Raw genomic sequence first — 24,943 nt, 5'->3', positions numbered from 1 at the left:
TTATTAAGGCAGATAAATCCTATTTAAGTACTGTGATGATTTGACAAAAGTCTAATTTGGCATTATTGTCAATAGAATACAAATTATTTGAAAATCTTGATTATAACATATAATGAGTAATTCTGCTGGCATGGAAGCTAGAAAATTGTTATATGAAATAAATATATAATAATTTATGATTTGTTTTGCTTTATTATTCATCCAAATGCTTTCCTCCTTCAATAGAATAACGAAGGATGTGTCATATTTAAGTTTGTTCATTTTTGATATATTGCTGACCTTCAGTAATAAAAATTATCAAAGCTTAGTGCATATTTTTCAATGTATTCATTATGAAGGGATGCTTGTCAAGGTAAAAAGGAAGACTGGGTTTCATTTAATAGCCTGTAACTCCAAATCACAACTTTTAAATATTTAATCTACATTTATCATGTTTTCCAGGTCTCACAAATGTTAGGTATAAATCTGAGGTGAGTCTTGCTCTGAAGGAAGTGGACATTTCTATTTTTACTAATCTTGTGAAGGAGCCAGAGCATCAAAATATAATTGTCTACAAGTTAAAAATATAACTCATAAAAACATAAAGTAAGCTCACATCAAAAACATTCATGAAAGTCAAAAAAGAAAGAAAGAAGTCAAGAAAGAAAAGAAAGAAGTCAAGAAAGAAAAAAATGCTGAAATGACACTGCTAAATTAAATACAAAACTAATATCCTCCAGGACCATAAAACATAACCTTTGGGGTTATTTTTTCTATCAGACAGAAATCATTTGTATCTCAACTGAGCAAAAATCATTTGCAATTTAACAGTCTTCTAAAGGTTACATCTAACTGCACAGAGTCAGAAACTTTATCAATAGTAAATAATAAATCCAACAAAACTGAATCCTCTTAGAGAATCAGATAAGCTTGGAGTAGACCCATTCGTGTTCTAGTATGTCATGGACAGGACGTGAAGTCATGCTTTGTATCCCACGTTTTGGATACTTTTTCTTAGTAAGGGAAAGGAAATGAAATCTGGGAAATTCAGTCTTATATTGGGGTGAGAGAGGGACTCCTTTAACTGGAGCTTGGGCAGTGGGCCAGGACTCTGCTGGATATAAGTGGACTCAAAAACATGCCCTGTGGTCAGAGTAACTTGGCCTTAGCCATTTAGAAGCAGGTTGGAAGCAAGGCCTGGAGGTGCCCTGTGGACTGGCCCTCTTCAAGGATGGGCCCACGCTGGTGCACTCCAAAAGTACCCTTATTTTATTGTAATTGTAATTTATTCTGTGTTTTGATAACCTTTCTGTATCTCCAGCCTTCAGTAAAATCCAGCCAAGTGATAGCCTCCTCATCTTTAGCTGTGTGGTAGGAACATAAACAATGGATCTGTTCCATGACTGGGCAAGTTATTCATGTTAAGCATGGAAAGAAAGGGGAAGGGCAGTGTTTTTCCTAATGAGGCCAGTAGAGTGGTAACAGCAGTGGTTCAAGGCAAAAACTTCATAACTAATACTGTGTGCATTAAATAAATCCCTTTGCACTTGAAATATCTAGTGGTTTCTGTTTTTCTGACTGATGGACATAGTTCTTATTATTTTATTATATTATTTCTATTAGTGTCAGTTATAATATTAGTCTTATTATTAATATCCTCTGAAACATTATCTAGGAACCACAAAGTCTAATAATATAACATTCTTACCTGATTTTCCAATGCACTACTCTAGTCCTTTTACCCACAGACTTCGTCCTTGATCCAGAAGCATATATATAAAAAATGATCAACAGTTATATGAACTGGTGTCTCATTTAAATACACCACTATGGATTTATATCTATCATTGATCAATGGCTTAATGGGTGGAGAGATTTATTTCATTTGACACCAGTCTAAGAAAGATCATTGACATTTTGGAGAACAGATTTTGAGCAATTAGAAAAATGTGTAATCAATAATAGGAGAGTTCTCATGTCCCACATAAAGCAAACGTGTCAAGAACTATTGTGTGATTTACCTTTAATACATTATCTTCCTCCAGCTCTCTATCGATTACCCATGACTTACAGCAGTTTGAAGGGGAAAATAGACACCACACAGGTAACCTTGTTTCACGGCTGAAACAGGTAGAGTTTATTTCCAGTAGCTGGACTGCTTTGCTAAGAGGAACTTGGATCAATGGATTTAACATCCAGAGTTATAAATTCATAGAAAAATGTGTGACTGTGAGGGCTTAAAACTAAGGAATAATTTTCAAGAATTATTTGGAAAAGATACAACGGATAAACAGATGTGGAGAGAAAGTATCTGGCTCATCAATGCACTTAAAATGTTCTAAGCGATCAGTCTGGCTCACCTCAGGGTCTCTTCATTTTTCTTTGGTTCTCATTCTTCTCTTTCTTCAAGGACTTAATTCTATCTTAACATTGTCATTTCTGCCTTTCCTCATCATCTTCACGTTAGTGTCTGGAAAAGACTGCCATTCAATTGTCACTTCCACCTGCTTGTTTTTGCTGGCAAGCAACAGGCTCCTTATTACACACTAGCCGTGTGAGCTCGAAAAATGTCTTTACTTTGAAAGACTCTTGCTAACAGCATATTTCAGCAAATAGTGTCATTGGCGAGGTTGATATCTTTATTAATAATCTGGAGTTTATAACCATAAACATGCGACTAACCATAAATAAGAGTGATATCCAGGCACAACGTGTAGAACCAGCACTGTTACAGTTATACCACTTGTAACATCTGAGAATTCTATGCATGAAACAGTCTACTGCTTTCTGAAAGCTGAAAAAAGAAAATACAAAGAACTGCTAGAAAGTAATTTAAAGCGTTGTTGACTAGAAGACACATTATGGTGAAAGAAAATTAACCCTGGCTTTATAATGAGACCACTTGAGCTCAATCCCTGACTCCCTTATTCTTCTTTTCTAAGATTTTATTTATTTATTTGAGAGAAAGAGAGAACGAGCAGTGGGGAGAGGCAGAGGGAGAGAGAGAGAGAGAGTGAGCGCGCTAGTGCACAAGCCGGGGGAGCAGCAGAGGCAGAGGGAGAAGCAGGCTTCCCGCAGAGCAGGGAGCCCGATGTGGGGCTCGATCCCAGGTCCCGGAGATCATGACCTGAGCTGAAGGCAGTCGCTTAGCCGACTGAGCCACCCAGGCTACCCCCTGACTCTTTTATTCTTTTTTTTTTTTTTTAAGATTTTATTTATCTATTTGACAGAGACACAGTGAGAGACGGAACACAAGCAGGGGGAGTGGGAGAGGGAGAAGCAGACTTTCTGCTGAGCAGGGAGCCCGATATGGGGCTCCATCCCAGGACCCTGGGATCATGACCTGAGCTGAAGGCAGATGCTTAACGACTGAGCCACTGAGACGCCCCCCCTGACTCATTTATTCTAAGGATTAATTCATTTAATTCACCTCTCTCCCTCTCTCTCTCTCTTTCTCATTCTGTCTTTCTGTCTCTCCGTCAGTCTCTCTCTCTCTCTCTCACACACACACACACACACACACACACGCACATGCCACACATCTGGCTTATATCAGGGGCCAGCCAGCTATGACTTGCAGGCCAAATTCAGCCTATCACCTATTTTTGTAAATAAAGCTTTACTGGAAAACAGCCATATCCCTTTGTTTACATTTTATCTATGGTTGCTTTTTCACTTCAAAAGCAGTTTAGTAGTTGTGACAGAGACCATATGGTTGCAAAGTCTAAAATATTTGCTATCTGGCTCTTTACAGAAAACATTTGCCGATCTCTGGCTTAGATTATAGCAGAATACCAAAAAATATTAGTCTCATCCATTTTAGGTTGAAAAAATATGGCAGAACACCTAGTGCCTAGGTCTTGGTTTCCAAAGCATTCTCCAGTAAAAAGAAGCAGGGCTCCTTGGAAAAATGGTTGATTCTATGGCTGGGGCAGGAAATATACAGGGTGAGCCTGGGGCATCTTGTAGTTCCCCCCCAAAAAAGTGATTAAACAAAGCAAAATAAACAGTAATAGGGCTATGTCAATGAACATACAAGGAAAGGTACTCCCAGTGATGAAAGCTGAAACGTTTGAGTAAATAAATAAATAGATAAATAAAAAATGGTATTGGGTTATAATTCAAGGTCTAAAATAAATCTCCATGAGTTCATACTGATATAAATAGCTGACTGAATAAATAAATAATGGAGAAAAATAGAAAAATCTCCAGTACAGAAGAATTTTAAATAATTTATGTAGATAGTCTGCCCTCAAGGAGGTGTAACTGTCCATTCCGTAAGTGAGGCTGTGCTAGTGACTTCCTTCAAAGATACAGTACAGAAAAAGGGACAAAAGTAACTTTGTAGGAGAGAAACCTGACAAACACTACTGAAGCCAGGTGATCAAGGTCAACATCGACAATGATTAAGTCAGATGGATAGTAGGTACCCTTTATATGATGGGATGAGAATGGTACTTTGCCTCAGTGGTCTTCCTCTACAAAGTATATAACCCAGGTCTAATCATGAGAAAAACACCAGAAAAATCCCAACTGAGGGGCATTCCAAAAGTATCTGACCAGTACTCCTCAAAATTCTTGAGGTCATCAAAAACAAGGGAAAATTTGAGAAATTGGCACAGCCACCAGGAGGCTAAGAAGACATAACTACTGAATAAAATGTCATCCTGGATGGAATTCTGGAACAAAAAAGGACATAGGTAAAAACTAAGGAAATCTGATTAAACTATAGAATTCAGTTAATGATAATGTATCAATATTGTTGTCACATCAATTATAACAATATATCATACTAATATAAGATAATAATAGGGGACACTAGGTTTGGGGTAAATAGAACTCTCTGTTCTATGTTTATATTTTTTCTGTAAATCTAAAACTATTCTAAAGGAAAAATTTTATTTGAAGATTTGTGAGGAAACACTTGAAAAGTTATTGTATTTGATGGTCATATCTTACACATTTAGGTATAGAAATTATTTCATCAGATGGATCTAACAAAGCAGAATAAGATGAAGAAAAAGTTCCAAATATTGTTATTCTCTTGTAGTAATTTACGGTACTGAAATATTTACTTGAAAATTTTTGCAGCTTTTGCATTTGTACTAATGGGCTCTGATCCTAAAAATACTAGAGAAATAAGAAACTCTATTTCAAGTAGAAAAGACAAAAATAGCAGGAAATAACAGTCATGCTCTGAAATATAATAAAGTCATTCAGAGGTTCTATGTCATCACAGTACAAAAATGAGAAAAGAATACAGTTAAAGGTAAAATCTACTGGGGACATGTTTAATTCAAGCCTTGTATTTTGGAAACTACCCAAAAGCAGTAAGAGATTTAGCACAACGTCTGGAAAATTAGAGAGAGTACAATGGAATGGCAGTTCATTTGTACCTTGGAGGAAAAAAATCAGCATAATAAGAAGGAAAACAAGTTTTCCTACATTTAAAAGAAAAAAATACTGTAATCCATAAACATATTTCCCAAAGAAATAACTATTCTCAGGTAACAAATGTGCAGCTTATAATGCAAGGGCAATTTTTTTTTTTTTTGCTAGGAATAAATTCAAAAGTGACACAGTTCATTCTAGAGATTGCTAAAGTTTGAATGCTTTAAAAAGTTAAGCAAAAAAAAATCCAAAGCTGTCATCTGAAGCATTTTAAATCAATGACAACATGCTTAGTTTTAAATAATGACTCTAAGCCAAATGAAGCCACACTGGCAAACTTTCTGGAAGAGACACCGGGTATTTCTCAAGGGCTGCTCTCAGGTCATTTTGGAATAAAGAATCATCGATACCCTGGGCCTCTGATGCTAGAAGTGAAGGGACAGACCCTGAGTCCATCCTCAGGAAATATCTTTTTCAACCTATTTAAATGTAAGGAAGTAATGTAATCTTTTAGAAGACAATGATATTCCCTTCAGAAGACATACTATCATGAATATAGTAACCACAAATCAATGGTTTCCATGGCTTTCCCTGATATAACAGAAACAACATTTAGGATTATCTCACCTTTACCTAGAAAATAAGTTTTTAAAACAGATAGTCCTCAAACAAGTCAAGGTAATAAAGCAATTTAACTTATCAATTCCACGACACTAGATTGGAGAATATCTGTTAAATTGAATACAGTTATTAGCTATTGGTATTCTATATTGATACGTAAATATAGAAAATCATACAGTGTGCTATTAGGAACTTAATGGTCAAAATAATTGTCAAAATCTGGGTATACTGATTAACTCCAAATTGAGCATATAGATTCTATACATGTTTACTTTAGCCTGATGTCCATAGTTTGTTGTTGTTGTTTTTTAAAGCAACTAATAATTCAGTGAAGAGTAAAACAACAAAGGTGAAACAGACAGACCAATCCTGTTGACTGCTTGATAGTTACGTTGTTTAACATCTTGGCTGAAGAGCAGGAATTAAATTTGCTTATTCCAGTATAGCCTCAGCATAGATTAATCAAGTTTCATTTATTTAACAAATGCTTACTGATCACAAAATTTACAACAGATATTGTGCTAAAACTCTGGGGATACAATCCAACAGAAGAGACAGATAATAATTAAATAATCACATAAACAGATGTGAAATTGCTCTTGTGATAATTGATAGGAAGGACAAGTACATAGTGGTATGTGATACAGTCAGAGAATTGGAAAAATCTCTGAGAGTCACACTTGAGATCAGATATAAAGAGTAAATAAAGGGCACCTGGGTGGCTCAGTCTATTGAGTGGCTGCCTTTGGCTCAGGTCATGATCCCGGGGGGGCGGGGGATTAAGCCCCGTTGTCGGGCTCCCTGCTTGGCCGGGAGCCTGCTTCTCCCTCTCCCTCTGCTGTTCCTTCTGCTTCTGTTCTCTTGCTCACAGTCTCTCTCTCAAATAAATAAATAAAATCTTTTTTTAAAAAAAGAGTAAATAAAAGTTCACTAGAACAAGAGAAGAGGGGAAATTTCCCAGGTAGAGAGAAGAATATATGCTACTACATTCTGGTGAAAGTTAGTGTGGACCATGAAGGAACTTTGGAGATCATAGTAAGAATGTTTGCCTTTATCTTAAGAGAGCAGGAAAGCATTGCATCTTAACCAAAATGCCATAACTATTTTTGCACTTAAAAGATGCTATGCAGTCTAATATTTGGATAGATGATGAGATGGAGCTGACCCAGATTCAGGTACATTTGTTAAAGCGTTATTATACTATCTGGGAGTCCGTTTCCGAGAACCTGAGCCAATGATGCTTTCCTTGGAGATTCTAAAAAGTGGATAGATTTGAGTACCATTTAGGAAATAATATGCACTGGACTTGATGATAGGTGGAATATGGGCTGGGAGATAAAAGAGAGAAAGAGAAACAGATGTAAAGATTAGCCTCTAGATTTCTGCTAGTGCAGTTTGATGGGTATTGGGGCTACTCCTTGAGACAGACTACAAAAGAAGATTATTAAAGAGGGAAGATGATGTTGAATACCATGAGTTCATTTGGAGATGTTGACTTAAAGATACCACTGGGACATACACGAAGGGACGACCACAGTGGCACTTCCTGAATGGCAGAATAAGGATCTCTGAAAATCTGTGCCCCATAAAAACAATGAGAACACTGGAAATAATTGTCAAAATCAACTTTTTTAAAATTCTGGAAATTAATCAAAGGCTTAGAACAATTATGAAGCTTTTATTTGAGAAAAATGGCTGAATCACAACAAGGACAGTGAGCTCTGTGGCATTTTAACTTGCCTTACTCCCAGCACCCTGTTTCCAGCTCCCCAGTAGCACTGAAAACCCACAAGCTCACAACCAGCATCTATGAGCCGCTAGAGGGAGCAGAGTGGGTTCGGAGCTTCTTAAAGCCCCTCCCCAAGGAAGATGTTGCTCTTTGACCTTTCTAGCGGCAACTAGGTATAGCTCCCTTTGCAGGGTTTGCCTTTAATTGACCCATCCCAGAATTTCTTCTCTGTGTGTCTTATATCCAGGGTATTTGTGGAAAATGGTTAGTGGTAACCAGCAATACCAGTTGTAGCTAAGAAGTTGACCAAAAATCTTAATAAGGGAAATGGGGTAATGAGATGTCCATTGGGGGATTTAAAAAGGTCCAACATATTCCTGGAAATCCAGAAGGACACGCTCAGATGCAAGGCTGCACGTATGCCCAGGAATGACTTGAGAAGGCTCTAATCTCTCACCTTTGGCTGATATTGATGCTCTGCTAAAGAAAGAAGTAAAGACTAAGGCAGAGTTTAAGGCAGAGTTTTAACTGTGTGATTGGGGCATTGTATGCATAGCCTAACATACAGAGCCCATTAGTAAAGACAGGATGACTCACTGGTTCAACGCCTTTAAGGAAATATCGGTCTGATCATTAGCTGATCACTAAGTTAATCAAGAAGAATCTTCATTGGCTGCACACAACGAAGAACACAGGTTGAATGAGTTTAAGTAAGTCACTAAACAAACAACTTTGTTGGCGGAATTGTAGAGTGGTGCAGCCATTTTGGAAAACAGCTTGGCAGTTCCTAAAATTCTTAAACATAGAGTTACAATAAGATCCAGCAATTCCACTCCTAGATCTATGTCCAAGAGAAATGAAAGTCTGTTTACACAGTCATACATATATGTTCATGGCAACATTATTTAAAATAGCAAAAGAGTGGAAACAACACAAATATCCATCAACTGAAGAAAGGATAAAAAATATGGTGTATTTATATAAGGGAATATTATTTGTCCACAAAAGGGAATGAAGTATTGATACATGCTGCAACAAGGATAAATCTTGACACATCATGGAGTGTACAAAACCATACACCAAAGGTCACATATTTTATGCTTCCCTTTATACAAAATTTCCAGAATAGATAAATCTAGAAAGAAGAATGATTGGTAGTTGCTAGGGGCTTGGAGGGAAGTGGGAATAGGGAGTGACTGCTACTGGATGTGGTGTTTTCTTTTGGGGTGATGAAAATACTCTAAAATTATATAGAGGTGATGGCTGTACAAATGTGTGAATATATTTAATTGTACACTTCAAATGGATGAATTTTATGACATGTGCATTATAACGCCACAAAGTTGTTACAAAAAAATAAAGGATGGAATGATAAATTTCAATGTTTGGTGTTTAGAGGAAAGATAATAACTTTGGATGCAAGTTATAAAGTTTTCTTTAAAATTTTAATATGTTGATAAATGGAAAGTTTCACAATTGTCTTAGTCCATTTAGGCGGCTATAACAGAATCCTATAGACAAAATATATTTCTCACTCTTCTGGACTCTGGGAAGTTCAAGATCAAGGCACCAGCAGATTACATGAAGGCCCGCTTCCTGGTTCTTCTGCCTATGGCCTCATAAGGTGGAAGGGGTAAAGGAGTTATCTGGGGTCTCTTTTATAAGGGCACTAATCTCATTCATGAGAACTCCACCCTCAAGACCTGATCACCTCCCAAAGGCTGCACATCCAAATGCCATCACATTGGGGGTTAGGGTTTAAACAGGTGAATTTTGGGAAGAGACATACAGTCCATAGCAATAATGAAGTTACAGAGTACAATTTTTTAAAAGAATATTAAAAAATAAAGTAGGGGAGATAAAGGGCCCAGGGACTCAGGCAAGGAAGTGATTGCAGAAAACATCTTGGAGACATTACATATATGTCTCTGGTTTACATTGCCTTAAAGCTATCATGTTAGAGAACATGAATATGTCAAAAGTTACTTTGAAACCAGGCAAGAAATATTATTAAGATAAAAGGAGCTCACTAAGGAGATTAAAGCATACGGTCCTTTGCTGTTTCTTAAACTTCTAAACTTTTCAAAGGCATTTGGATGATAGAACAAAGCATAAAAACAGAGCAAAAACTAAAAGGAGCCATTCACCGTAACTGAAACAGCCAAATGTAAAATGCAAATTGTTTTTAAGGCACTGGTGCTGTGCTTTGAGAATGCTTTTTCAGGGTTTTTCAAGAGAAGCTGGAGATGGACACAGTTTATATGGATACAGAAAAGAGATTTAAATGAAAAAGAAACAGCATTCCTTCCCATGTACGTGGTACATTCAAACCACTACTCGGTTCTGAGGGCCACTTATCTACATATATATGAAAAGCTAAAAGAAAACATTTTGAGTGTGTTCTTCTTTTTACGAGAAAGACGTTGTAGCTACAAATCAATCTCAGCATTGCTCCTCATTGTCTTATATAATTATAGCGTTTCTATCTGCTTTGTCCATGTTACAGTCTTATTCCAAGTCGTGTTCATATCAGTACGATTCTTCTTGGCCAGCTAACCTGCTGGCATTTAAACAACTGTCATCCTTGAATAGTAATACGAGAACCATGAGCGAGGAAGACTGGTGAGGTGATGGGGGAATTCGCTTTTGAGCAGTGGATGAAAAGCTGATATGGTCCAGGGTAGGTCTCTAAACGTAGTCTTTTGAGAGGTGGGAGCGGGACAGAGAGGAAGAAAGGTAGGCTTCGGAATCAAGCCCATGAAGGGGAGTGGTTATATTCCTGGACTTTCTTATCCTAAATAGAGAATAGAATCTTCTTCAGAGAGATACAGGAAATATTAAATAAAATGATGTTAGTCAATATTTTGTGTGTCCCTGGAATAAAATAAGCTCTCAATCACTGGAGTTATCATTATTAATTATTATTGAATCTTATTTTACATTATAAGCCATAAAAAGCATCAGGAAAAAAGTGACATTGTTGTGACATTATAACACGTCCAAATAAATATTAATAAGTAATTGTAGTGCGTCTCGGCCAACACAGTTTCATATCCTGGGAACTGGGTTGATGTTCACATGAGAAAGATGATGAACACATAATAATTTCTACTTAAATATGGCACAGAGGTACAGTGTTTATGAAACAGTGTTTTTCTCCTTTTGCAATTAAAAAAAAAAAAAGACAAAATTCAACCTCGAATGAAATCATACAACAACTGGGAGAATGAGAAAAATGAACAAAAAATGTCAGACTCTTTTGAACCTTCTCTCTTTCCCAGATGAAAAGTAGAATGGCGGAAAATGATTATTTTTTCGAATGACTATGTTTGCCACTCAAATATGAATAGCACCCGAATGCTAACAAGTATTGCATAGTCATATAGGATGTATGCTGGTCTTGCCAGCCTACAAGGGAGAGAGGGCTATGGAGTTGCATCAGTGGCACAGATTACAGCAAATCGTCATTAATATAATTTTCATTCCTCCCTCCCAGCTCATAGGTGTCATGAAATCAGTATGTCTCATCCACCAATTAGTCTGCTAGGTGCACTATGCACTCTCTGCTATGCTACAATATTGAATAAATGTTGCTTTGATGAAAGAGATATTCAGACTGTGTATGCTGGAAACACAGCTGTCACCACTTTTCAGCTGGAAAGGAGAATAGTCTGCCCTTATACTGGCAGAGGAAAGGAATCCTCCACATCTGATTGCTCTCCCAGGCAAAAGCTTGATGGAGGTAATGGTGACAAAGGGGTAGAAGTTTAAGTAACTAGAGTTACAGAAGGTGTGTGTGTGTGTGTGTGTGTGTGCGCCCGCACGGGGTGGATAATGGACCCCAGGGCTTTAAGACAGAGCACCTAAAGAAACCATTCCTTTAGGGATTCTAGCTGGGGTTGGATATGCTATTGAAACTTGGTGAGATATAATAAGATGGGAGACTTTCTGGCCAAGAAGTTGAAAACCTTTTACGTAGAAGGAGTGAACTGGCAGATCTTAGTTACATTATAGGTGCTTCTGAGGTGGATTTAGAACCTAACCCTTATTTAATGGCATTTAATGCCTAAGAGCATGAGCCTGATTCCTGTTCAGCGGGGCCTCTAAAGGTACTGACAGACTCGAAAGAGAGATGCAGGCAGTCAAGGTCAGCTCCATATTTTTTCCAAGAACAGTATACACGTCCATCTGCTTGCTCAAGATTTAGATTAAGATCTAGTAAGCATTCCCTACTGTGTGCCGGGTGACATTTTATCTTGTTACCTCCTCCCAGGAAACAATTTATTTATATTCGTTAGGTTTGCAGCAGCTGATTTATTAAAACAGAATGGAGTAAATTCTTCAGGCAAACAGAAACATTTTATAATTCTCATCCGTTATTTGTTCTCTATTAGAAGTTTTGTAGCTATCAAGTCAGGAGGAATAATGCACACTCTTACTGCATGCCAGACACTGTTGCAAACAGTTGACACAGATTATCTCCTTTGATCTTCACAACAACCTATTCCCTAGGTATAATTATAATCCAAATTTTACTGATGTGGAAACAGAGCAAAAGATATTGTCATTTAGCCAAGGTCACACAGGCACTAAGCGATGGCTCTAGGATTCAAAGTCTGTGAGGTGATTTCAAAGCAGGGACTCTTAAACTCCAGGCCACACCATCACCATCACCATGCACTGAGTCACTCACAACCCAAGGTTTCAACTTTTGTTCTAAGTTTAGCATAGTACTCCTCAAATTTTAATGCATTTAAGAACTACTGTATAAGAGTTTAGACCCCAAATCAAGTTGTATAGATGATATAAGGGAATTCAAGGACAAGTTTTGCCTCACTAGCTGACTTTAGAACTCAACCTTGAGAAGAAGCAAGCTCACTGTCATTTGCAAAATCACAGCCAGCTTGTGAAGCAAATGCGATGTGAGTAGAAGCCAGCCCTCCCTCACAGGGTGCTTGGATAAGCCAACTACAGATAACTTATCTGTTCATTTGAGCTCAGACGTTGTTTAGGTACCATTAGTTTGCCTGCTGTATTGCAGTTAGTATATGAAATGTAAAATATAAAATAAGTACTTAGAAATGTATTTTTATTAGTATTGCCTTTTCATGCAAGCCTTAATCACTCTCCATTTATTCATTCATTTGTTCCTTCCCCCCCTTCTTTCCATCTATTCATAATGCATTAAGTGCTAAGTGTTAGGTATGTGGACCAAACAAAATAAAACATAACCCAAACATGCTCAGCGTATGCCCTTCAAACAAGTAGGGAGCAACCATATTTCTCAGTAGTGCCTTAGCTCTTAGAAACATACCAAATATTAATCAATGGAACTAGGTCTTTTGCCTAAAACCATAGAAAAATTTAAGACACATAGAATTATGTCTTGATATTTACAGTTTAGAACTCTAATGGATAAAATTCTGGGAAAAGAAGAGGATTAAAGAATCTCTTTTGAATTTGGTAAATGCATTTGCTTGTCATCAAGATACTTTCTTTTATTGCTAGATAATGGAAATAATGTGTTTAGCTCTTAAAAATGTCCATCTTGGGGCGCCTAAGTGGCTCAGTAGGTTAAGCGTTTGCCTTTGGCTCAGGTCATGATCCCAGGGTCCTGGGATCGAGCCCCACAAGCCCCACGTCAGGCTCCCTGCTCACTGGGAAGCCTGCGTCTCCCTCTCCCTCCGCCTGCTGCTCCCCCTGCTTGTGTTCTCTCTCTCTCTGTCAAATAATTAAAATCTTAAAAAAAAAAAAAGTCCATCTGTTATCAAGCTAGGAGATCAATTGCAGTTGTCTGTATTCTATTTTTATGTTTCCACATTTAAAATTTTCTTAGTGAGTATTCCTAGATTTTAATTTCTAAATGTTCCAATAATACAAATAGAATTAGACAGTTTGATGCCCAAATGCTATTCTGTCCAAATAAAAACTTGTAAGTCATGGATAATACCAGAATATGATTAAAGGAATCCTTAGGAAGTAGAGAACCCAGGCCAATAAGATGAGGAAGCTCAAACTATGTCTCATTCTGAAGGAAACACATTGATATTCCCTCAATGCAATAAAGTAATGCCCATCTGAGCAGATCTCCTCAGATAAGGATATTGTCAAATTGTAGAAAGACATCCTAACATATTTAATTAGTTTACTTTTTTTTTAAAGATTTTATTTATTTATTTGAGAGAGAGAGAATGAGAGATAGAGAGCACGAGAGGGAAGAGGGTCAGAGGGAGAAGCAGACTCCCCGCCGAGCAGGGAGCCCGATGCGGGACTCAATCCCGGGACTCCAGGACCATGACCTGAGCCGAAGGCCGTTGCTTAACCAACTGAGCCACCCAGGCGCCGCCTAATTAGTTTACATTTTATAATGAACTTGAAGTTTGGAAATCCAAGAAAATAAATGTATGACTCATGGTTTCCACATAGATAAAAGAAAAATCAAAATCACTGATAAGCCTATGAACAATTATATCAGCTTTTCTACCACAGAATACACTCAGTTTTGTAAAAATTAAGACAATTTTAAGTGATTATTTTTTATCAAAATAGGCATTTTCTGACATAAAACATAAATTGTGAGGTAAGCAAGGTAATGGCAGTTTTTTAAATAAAGATTTTATTTATTTTTTTTGAGAGGGAAAGAGAGAGAGAGTACATGCACGAGTTGTGGGGAGGGGCAGAGGGAGAGGAAGAAGCAGACTCCGCACTGAACAGGGAGCCCCACCCTGGGATCATGACCTGAGCCAAAGGCAGATGCTTAACCTACTGAGCCACCCAGGCGCCCCTGACAATTTTAAACATATACCTGATGACAAAGGCCTACAAATTTTATTTGAGTGTTTCACTAAACTATCCAATAAAATTTGGAACCCAATAGAATGTTATTTTCCAGGGGCACCTGGGTGGCTCAGTTGGTTAAGTGACTGCCTTCGGCTCAGGTCATGATCCTGGAGTCTCAGGATTGAGTCCCGCATCGCACTCCCTGCTCAGCAGGGAGTCTGCTTCTCCCTCTGACCCTCCTCCCTCTCATGTGCTCTCTCTCTCTCTCTCTCGTTCCCGCTCTCTCAAATGAATAAATAAATAAATAAAATCTTTAAAAAAAAACCAAACTTGCTTTAAAAAAAAAAGAATGTTATTTTCCAGAGCTCTCGTTGAAAGGTGAAGATGCAAAAGTTCCCTCTTCCTCTTTTAGTAATTTTTTTAATAAGCATGACAATTTACAGTTCACAAAAGTTTGCTTTATGTTTCTTTTTGTTACCTTCACTTTTTCAAGATTTGTGTAAATGCTTTCCAAACTGAACAATGGAATGTCTCAAAAGATAAACATTTGGAAAGGAAATATTAATATCGTTAAAAAAGATAAAGATAAAAGCGAACATAGAAGTGGAAAATTTGAAGAGTGGGAGCATGAAGAAAAGAATACATTAGTAAGCAGAAGAAAAATACAGACATTCTTTAATTTACATAAATATTAACTTTCTGAATTAGCAAAGTAGTTAAACAATGTTGATAGTAATCTGAAGTTTCAAATTTAAAGACAATGTCAACCTGAAATTGATGATAATTAGGCAGCAGTATCTCTAATACATTATTGTAGTATAACCCAAATCTAAATCACATAGGAAAGATGAGGACTCGGAGAATATGAAAGCCAAATTATTGAAGCTGTGTATTTGAAGTCAAAAGTTCTTTCCTAACATGGAAGAAATTTCTATAGTCATTGAGTAGGTGGATCCCAGAGGACTAGAAAACTACTAAAAAAGAAAAATGACCTGTCAGATGATAATTAAAATTACCTGCAGGCTTAGCATTGGTGATATGCCACAATTTTTAGAATGCCATGGAGACATCTAGTAAAATACCTCTTTCTTCACAAAACCTATTTTTCAAAAGGTTACTTGATAATATTTTCCATGGAACTGTATTTCCAACTCTATACTGAAAATGAATAGATGAGAGGCATTTTCTTTATTTTTAAAATGTCTTGAAAGTCATCTTTATTGAAGGTATTTCTTCAGTAACCCAAGGAGTTAAGGGAGGGGGAAAGAATCAGACATGGGATGTAAATAATAACAAGCGAAGAAAATCTAACAAGTATAGAGATGAAGGAAAATTGAAGGGCAGAGATATAAATGCTGCGATTTTATCTCCACTTTTTCTCCTGAATGATGTTGAATGCAACAATTAACCTGGCATTAACCTCCACCCACACTTTCCATTGACTCAGTGGGAGCTCGTCACAGAGCTACAATTATGAGCTGCATATAATGCAAAACTGCGAACTTGCTCGTTTACCATCTCTCCTATTCTCTAAATAGTTTATCTCATCTACTAATATGAAAGTTCCACTGACGTCAAATGCAGATATTTTATATCTTAAGAGCTATAACATTTATATACCTCCTATATGAAAATGAAAAATAAATCTCATGTCTTTGCTTAAAATATGTCTTACACACATATGAACCTTTGTCTTCTATAACCACTAGCCTGAATACAAGTGGCAATCACTATGTGCTAACACATTATGATGCTGAAATTCTACAGTAGGAATGTTGTCCACATAAAGACTTGGGGTAAGGAGAGGAAGATTTCTCCAAACTGATAATATAATTTCTACAGGCTCAGTGGGGACATATTCTATTTTTTTCCCAGGCTTCATCTCTAATTTAAAAATTGGTGTTAATAGTAATTATAACAGAACTGATATAAATGACTCAGTCTATGCACCATCATTTAAATCTCTATAGCTACTCTCTCTCCTCACCTAGTTCTTTTTCTTCAAAACATTTCGACTGCATGAACATATCCTTATTTGAAAACTCATCTTGGAATGAAGAGGTTTCCTCAGTAATTGCCTAAAGCCTTCCCTAATGAACATCTTATCCTTGGCATAATACCTGTATTTTCTTTATATCCTTTCCCCATTAAAATTTCTTTTTCCCCCACTATTTCATTGTTGTTCTTTGCATACTACTGGGAGCTAAGACAAGCTACTACAATTAGTAGGAACTCACAAAAAAGGAGAGTTAGTGGGAGCATTTACAGTGACATTTTAGGAAAGATGTGGGGCATTAAGAAATCTTGAGTCCTCTGAATTTCAAACATAGGTCACTGCATACTTTTCCTTTGTAAACTAAAAATTCTTCTGCAGTCAAAGTCAAAAGCCTTCAAAAAAGAAATATTTTTTTTCATGTCTGCCCTTACGGACAATACAGAACATGGTGGTGAGTGCCATCTCACCAAGGGATCAAGCTATAATTTGGTGTAAAGGCCTATATCTATAGCCTCAGAATGGATCTGTTCTCTTCAGCGTCATTAGGTGATATTCTAGTTGATGGATTCTAACCTGTAATCATTTTTCTCTAATAAATTTTAATATACTATTTCAAGAAGAACCACATAGCACCTTCCTGCTCAAAAAGCTCTCAAGGCCTTCTGAATAAATTCTAACGTCCCTAGAGTGACTCCCAAAGCCTCCTACAGTGCCTGCCATTCCCCTTCCCTATCAGTTTCTTTCTAGTCTTAATGTTGTATTACTTTGTTCATGTCTTCCATGTTCCAGTAAAGTGGACTGTGTCAGTAATAACATTCATGCCGTTGTTTCCTGACTCCACACATTTAAGTGCTTCGTTCAGTTCAACTAAAATGTCTTCCAATTCTATCTCCATTTAAAAAAATCTTCCTGTTTTTAGAGACTGGGCATAAATGCCAACTCTTCTATAAAGGCTTCTATGTTCCATATAATGCGTTGTTCATATGTCTTGTATGTTGCATTTACCACACCCTACTCTGTTTTGCAGATAATTATGATGGCCATAAGTTCCTGCAGGGCAGGGGTCATATTGTTTTTATCCTGTTGTCATAAATTTCCATAGAACATAGTAGAGCAAATATCTTGTGTAATGTAAGCAATCAAGAAATATAGTTGAACTAAATTTCCGTTGTAAACTGTATTTAAAGTGAAGTCTATCTGCTAGGAAGTATGGTTCTTTTACTCACCCTTTTATTCACTAATGTTTATGGAGCATTGTTTACATGCCATGCAATGAGTATATAGTGGCAAACCAAACATTGTCTTTTCGTTCATTAAATTTACAATCTAGCATTACAACATAGCGTAATATAAAAAGTGCAGGATGTGTTGTCACTTGGATTTGGGTCAGAGCCCTGCTCCTCACTAGCTAGGAAAATTTGAACAGCTGATGTTATCTCTCTGGAGCTCATTTACCACTGTTGGTTAGATTTGATGTTCTTTACCATCTTCTATGGCTCAAAAATATTATATTTTATTTTGACTCTAGGGAAACACATTTCAGTGGATGCAAACTTTCAATTATATATATGTCAATATCAATATATCAATAGTCTTTTAAAAATATAACTAAATTGCTTTCTCTCTGTACAGACCAAATACAGTAACAGCACATGTATTTACTAAGTAAAATCAAATACCTGTAAGAAAAAAGAAATCAGCTTCAAACAAATATTTTGGTAGGCTTAGTATAATTTACAAAATGTTAATAAAAAAATTTAGGATTATTATGTATTGCTTCAGACAAATGAGGGCCCAATTGGAAAATTCTGGCCAGGAAGTTCACCAGAGTTGAGAGTGTTCCCTCTGGCCATGTTTCTTCAGCCAGACCATCATGATGGAGAAGATGACTTTCCCCAGATCAGCTCAGTTCTGTAGGAGGGAAATAAGGACACTCAACAATGGCTAAACTATAGAGTGTTATGATCTACTTTGAGGAACATTAAAGAAAGTAATTCACAAAGCCATTCACACAATCCACAATTTGGCATTGAAGGGATTCAAGATCAGAAGACCTTACATGATGCAGGTATTACCAGTGAACTCAGGAGTAGAAAAATCCCTCGAAGACTGACTAAATCTGGACCTTGATCCACTTTTATCAACTCTATACAGTAGTTGTTTCAGATAGTCTCTATTCTTCCCAGACCCACTTTTATCTCAGCACATGGGCTTGTTTCCTACATCATTGAAATCACAGAAGCTTTCCAAGGGGAACTTTGCCAGTCTCTTCACAGATTCTATAAACCTACTTGCAACAGTGTCTAGTCTCTCATCTTCTGGCTCCAAGGAAGGAATTCTCTTCCTCTTACCCAGGCCCATTTTGCCACCTTTTCTCTGGATCCCTCTATCCTCTCCTGCCTTCTAGGTAACCATACGTCATCATTATTCCTTCTCCTGTATCTCCAGCCTTCCATCCCTGCAAGCTACTTCTCCCTTAGAAGTATTGAAATATGCTCAAGGTTCTCCCTAAACACACCATAAACGTTTCATTTTTGGAGAATTTTTTTCTGAATTCCCAGATTGATTTAGGTTATAGACTCCCATTGCACCATGTACTTTCCTTAATAGCATTTATAACTTTTTAAATACAAATAATTCCAATAGGGTATTGGTGGTCTTGAAAACTGCTTTATCATCAGTGCTTAGCACACAGTAATCACTTAACATGAAACCATAGAATGAATGAATGAATGAATGAATGAATGTATTTTCCTCTCTCTCTCACACACACACAAACTCTCCTGAAACAAATGGCTTGCATAAACACTTGTAATAAAATTTTCTCCTAAGCTTTAAAAGAAACACCAATATGCTGATTTTTTTTTTTTTTTTTTTTTTTTTTTTTTTTTTTTAGTATTTGCAGAGTGGTACCGGAAGGAGAGGTAGAGAGAGAAAGAGGAAAGAGCCCATGGTGGTGGTCACTGTTTACTGTGAATTGCCCATATACACAGCCATCCCTTCTCCTGAGAGGCCCTTCCCTGTGTTCTTCAGGAATCAGGGAAAACAAGTGCCTTAGATATTGGCACTGCTTATTAAACGGAACTGAAAAACATTATGCCTCACATTAAAGCTCCACATCCATTTCTTTGTATTAACCTTTTATTATATAACTGTTTGTGATAATGTATGGCAGCAATTCATTTGCAAAGTTCAAAACTAACTTCAGTATAGAAATTCAAGAACAAATATTTATATACACACATACACACATACAGGTACACACACACACACACACACACACACATATTTAAAGTAGAAACCAAATGGAGATTAAAATAAAAATACTAGTAGTCTTTTGGGACAGAGATGATGATTTTTGTAACCCTGGAAAAATACACATTTGACACTGATTGTACTTGCAATAAATGTAAGACCAGTAGAGAGCACTACATGCACTAACTTTTTAAATATTCCTTCGAATACTAACTAATAACAGCATTTAATGAAAGAATATTATTTTTCATTTTAAATCTTACTTAGATTTTTCTCCAATTTGTAATCAAGGTGTTATTTTATTTGAAAAATAAGGTACTTAAACGTCTCCTTGTGATTTCATTGTGTTCCTATCTCCTTTCATTTGGTGGAGATGAAAGATTCAATAAAAAATATCTACAAGTGGATTTTTAGTCCTTTAATTTTTAACTTGCTTTAGACATATGTACTGTTAGCTTCTTCATTAAAAATTATGGTAATCATCATTGACTTATTGAATTGCTGGATGGTACATCATACCACATATTTCAAACAGAATAATGGTCTTCAGTCTATGGCAACTATTTTTTAAAAATCACTTTGGCATTTGAGGTTTCAGAAATTCAATTAAATATAACATTTCTGTAGATAAGAGGTATCAACTGGTGTATGATAGAATGTTTACAATGGAGCAGGAATAAAACGGCCATAGGTATTGTAATCTGGAAGCATATCACTGAAAATGGCCACATTAGCCCTGGATTATACAAAAGTACAAGGCTATAACTGAGTGGAATTTACATTCTTAATGATGATCTAAACAAGAAAGACTGTCAATTGTAGCACTCTCTGACATAGCAAAAACCGAGAAACAGCCTGAAAGGACACCGATAAGAGACTACTTCAATAGGATTTTATGAAGTACTTAAGAAATGTTATATGTATCTATATGGATGGACATGAAAATATCACTATATAAGATAATCGAGGTGTAAATATGGTGTATACTATAAAGCTATTTGAGCTTTGTTTTTTTTTAAGATTTTATTTATTTATTTGTCAGAGAGAAACAGAGAAAGAGCACAAGCAGTGGGAGCGGCAGGCAGAGGCAGAGGGAGAAGCAGGCTCCCCACTGAGCAGGGAGCTCGATGCGGGACTCAATCCCAGGACCCTGGGATCATGACCTGAGCTGAAGGCAGTCGCTTAACGGACTGAGCCACCCAGGCGCCCCACTATTTGATCTTTAAAAAAAATATGTGCACACACACGTGTGTGCACGTATCTATATAAATTAAAATATTATATATAAGATACATTTATATATGATATATATATAAAATTTCTGGAAGAATACACCAAAAAAAAAATCCCTGTTAACATTTATTACTTGCAATGAGTGAATGAGTAATACCTTTTGAGAGTTGTTTTCCATGTGCATTGTCTCACACTTAAAATTTCAAAACAAAAATACTTGTTAAAAAGATAACATATTAACTATATAAAATATTTAATAGACTAGTTTACCGATTTGTCCTAGCTAAAAATGGTAGAGATTTGTTTCCTCTCTCCATTTATCTGCCAAAAATATTTGTTTGGCTTGATCTGCCACTACTGATCGATGCAAATTTCCAGGTGACAGGAACCTGAAGATATTCAGAGTTAAAACCACCTTTATCTCATTTTTTTCTCATCCTAGTTAAATCCTCAAGAAGCCAAAATAGAAGTCATAATTGGATTTACTATGTGAGTAAATGCTTTCAGAAAGAAGTAAAATGAAGAAAATTTGGAAAAGGAAATTTCTCAGAGACATTACTTCAGGAGGTAGATCTACCTTATAAGCACAGATTCAGGAAAAGACAAAATAATATTGTAAGTATCAGAAAGGTCCACTGACATGGACAAGAGTTCATCCAGGACCAGAAAGGCAGGGAAGGCAGAGAAGCTGAGAGAGAGAAGCTTACTCTAAAAGAGCATAATTTGATCCCACTGTTAAGTTACAGAACAAAAACAAAAACACAAAACTTAATGCTTTGGGTTGGGCCCAGAAATTTCAATGCAAACCAATTAAAATTGTAATTTTTGATTTCAATTCGAGCACTGGAAGATAAAAACGAGAGTTTTGAACTCTCTTGTGAATGTGCTGTCCCTGCTAATGTTGCAGTTTGCTCTTTAACTTGCTAATTACTGACATATATGTCCCTCAGCACACCTACAATAAATTCTGTTACTAGCCTCAGTTACTGGACTGTCTCATAATCCGGGAAGAATTCAAAGATGCCCTCTTCATATGTTTCTCCCTAATATCCTTAATGAATTCCATAGCACCAGAATTAGAGAAAAATAAGTAAGTTGAGCTGGATTTTTTTTTAAAAAGTCAGGATTTAAGTGCTTTTCAATAAAAACCTATTTAAACCATATTTTAAATGAAGTTGAAGCCCCAAAGAAAGAAACAAGCTTTGATCCTAGTGTCCTTTTCAAGGATCAAGGTAACAGTGTTCTCTGTTCATCATGGTTAAGATTCTCTACAACATAGATGCCTGATTATAATGACCATATTCCTCTTTTTTCTTTAGTTCCTCATGAAAATATCCTGGCCCGCTTGTTTAGCAATTCTTCGATTCAAAACTGCAATGAGTATCTTCCCGCTCAAAGGTATAATGTTTTATTATCTACATGCAGGAAAGAAAATATCTCCAAATTTCTTGTGAAAGTGAATGTAAAGTGCCTCCAGGAAGCCTTCGCAGAATACAGATTTTCTTTTCTTTCTGTATAGTTTTAACACATACAAATTTATGATGTCACTTAATCTTGTTGATGCATCATTTTGTAATAAATTCTATGCCATTTCACTGATGCTCTTATTTCTTGTCCGGTTATTTTATAAACTCTTAAATCGCTTCTCGGCCTTTTGGCTAAGATCAAGTGTAGTATCTGTTCTTATAAACTCTTCAAAATTAACATGAATGTCTCCTTCTAACTTTGTCTAAGGTCCGGCACTCCTAGCCAGCACTCCATCAACTACAGGGTAGATTTGTTATTTAAAAAATTTTTTCTAAAAAAAAAATTTCTATCAAGTACAATGTGACCTATTTTCTGACCTTTCTAAAGTGGCCTTCCCCTCTGCTGCATATTTCATCACAACTTCCAATTTTATTTGCTTTGTGAATTTTGCGGTGTGTTGGTTAAAGTTTAACAACTGACCTTCCAGAGGGGGGGGAAAAAAAGAAAACTTCAATATATAGTATTTGCCCATACGCTGGGTGTAAATGCTTCCACTATGGCCAATCTAACGTGACGTCGCCGCAAGTGATGTCAGGACAACGTGCACATAATTGGGTCTTGGGAACAGAGTCAACAGGTTTCAGCATACCACTGTTTGTGGCCATTACCGCTACCCAAGATGATCTGGTTTATAGTATCCTTGTATGTTTCCTTTCATAAAAACTAAGCGCTGTAAGTAAAGGGACTTCTTCCATGATTACCACCGGGTCTCTCCAGCCATAGAACAGTGCCTGGCATATAGCAAGGACATATCGAACGTTTGTTGGCAAAACACATAATTTTCCACTTGAAACTGAATATACTAAATTTTTTAAAATGTTACGCTAATAATTTTTTATTAAAACTTTAATAAAGGTTGTGGGTTTTAAATATTTGGAAACATCTCCTGAGTCGATGAGAGAGAGAGAGGAGTCCAGTATCACTTTTAAAAATCATTTTATCTTGCCTTTCTTAAATCTCTTAGGCTTTGTCAATGATGTAAATGTGAGGTTGGGATGAATAAAGAAAAAAAGAAAATTGTAAGCTGTGAACTTAAATTTCATTATAAAAAGATCAATCATGACTTCCAACTGTGAAAATAGAAAAATGTTCATTTCAAAATGAAATAAAAACATCATTTTATATTCAATGAGTTAAATAGGCATAAATAAAATACCCTAGTTCCAGAAAGACTTTGGACTTATTATATGTGCGATTGCCCATTGCAGAATCAGAGAAAAAGTTAATTATCATACTTAGGATTTGCAAGATAACTGTAATGTAAAGTAATGCAAATAAGACCCTACCATTGAGGAATAATTACTCATATATCAGATTTCTGTCTCTCAAAGTTCTTTTTTATTTCTTTGAAAAGAAATAAAAAATAATTAGAATTGAATTTTTATATTTTTATTTCATCTTTAATTTTCTAACATCCAACTCTGAATTAGTAACTCTTCATTTCATTCTGATGTGATTTTTATTGTAGAAGCTACAACACAAAATTTTTTTCCTGGCCTGGATTGTATTGGTACATTTCATTTATGATGGGCACAAAGTAACTCATGAAAATGTTCAGTACATTTCTGTTAATTATATTATCTTTCACAACCTGACTCTCAAAGGTCCCCTTTGGCCTGTTTTTCTTTTACTCCAAATTAAACAGTCTTTCTTTTTTTTTTTTTTAACCCAAACACACACCATGTGTGCTCTCCCATCCTTGGCTTTGCTCTCTTGCTTCTCAGAATACCCTTCTCTCTGTCACTGTCTTTTGTAAACCTGACATTATTCTAGACCCAGTTCAGTCATCAAATCATTCATTCTTTGCACAGTACTTAGTCACTAATTGATCTCTTTCTTGTTTATTACTTTGTTTATTGTCTTTCTTTCTCCTGCAGACCATAAGTCAAGTGAGAACAGGGCTTTTTCTTGTTTGCTGCAAAACCCCAGGGCCTAGAACACTGCCTAGCATACAGTAAGTACATCAAGCATTTGTTCAATGAACAAATAAGTAATTATCAAAACAGATCTAAGGATTAAATGAATATAGTAAGATTATTTATGATTATTTTTTAAAAATAACATAAACATTTATATTCCAAAGTATAGGTTGGCACTTCATCTTAATCTAGTGTTATTTCGACAAAGCTGTGAAAATTAAGGAAGATAATGTGATATTTTGAATCAGTCAAAAATAATTTCTAACACCTAAGGTTGAAAGAATTCCAGTCTGCAGGTGCTATTTTCCTCATATGACACTGCGCTTATTATATCCCACTTATCTAGCTACACTCATTTTCTTGGTATACTAATTCTTTATGCAAACCTTCTCTTGATTTTGTTATATAATTCAAAAAGATTCAATTAAGTGAAACAGACCTTAACGTAGCTTTGAATGAATTTTTTAGCAAGAACAGATTTTATATTGCAAAGTAAGTAGTCATTTTAATATT

General features: G+C 36.2%; 1 pseudogene; it reads left to right on the top strand.

Annotated features, from left to right (window-relative positions):
- The first annotated feature begins 22,622 nt into the window (after nt 1-22,622).
- On the top strand, nt 22,623-22,799 carry LOC114211087 (U2 spliceosomal RNA; annotated as a pseudogene).
- Nucleotides 22,800-24,943: the final 2,144 nt, after the last annotated feature.

The sequence above is a fragment of the Eumetopias jubatus genome, unplaced genomic scaffold (assembly GCF_037043125.1).
Source record: "Eumetopias jubatus isolate StellerSeaLion01/CBP00866 unplaced genomic scaffold, mEumJub1_p1.0 scaffold_8, whole genome shotgun sequence".
NCBI classification, from domain to species: Eukaryota; Metazoa; Chordata; class Mammalia; order Carnivora; family Otariidae; genus Eumetopias; species Eumetopias jubatus.
The sequence above is the reverse complement of the archived record's forward strand: the minus strand, read 5'-3'. Positions and strand labels throughout refer to the sequence as shown.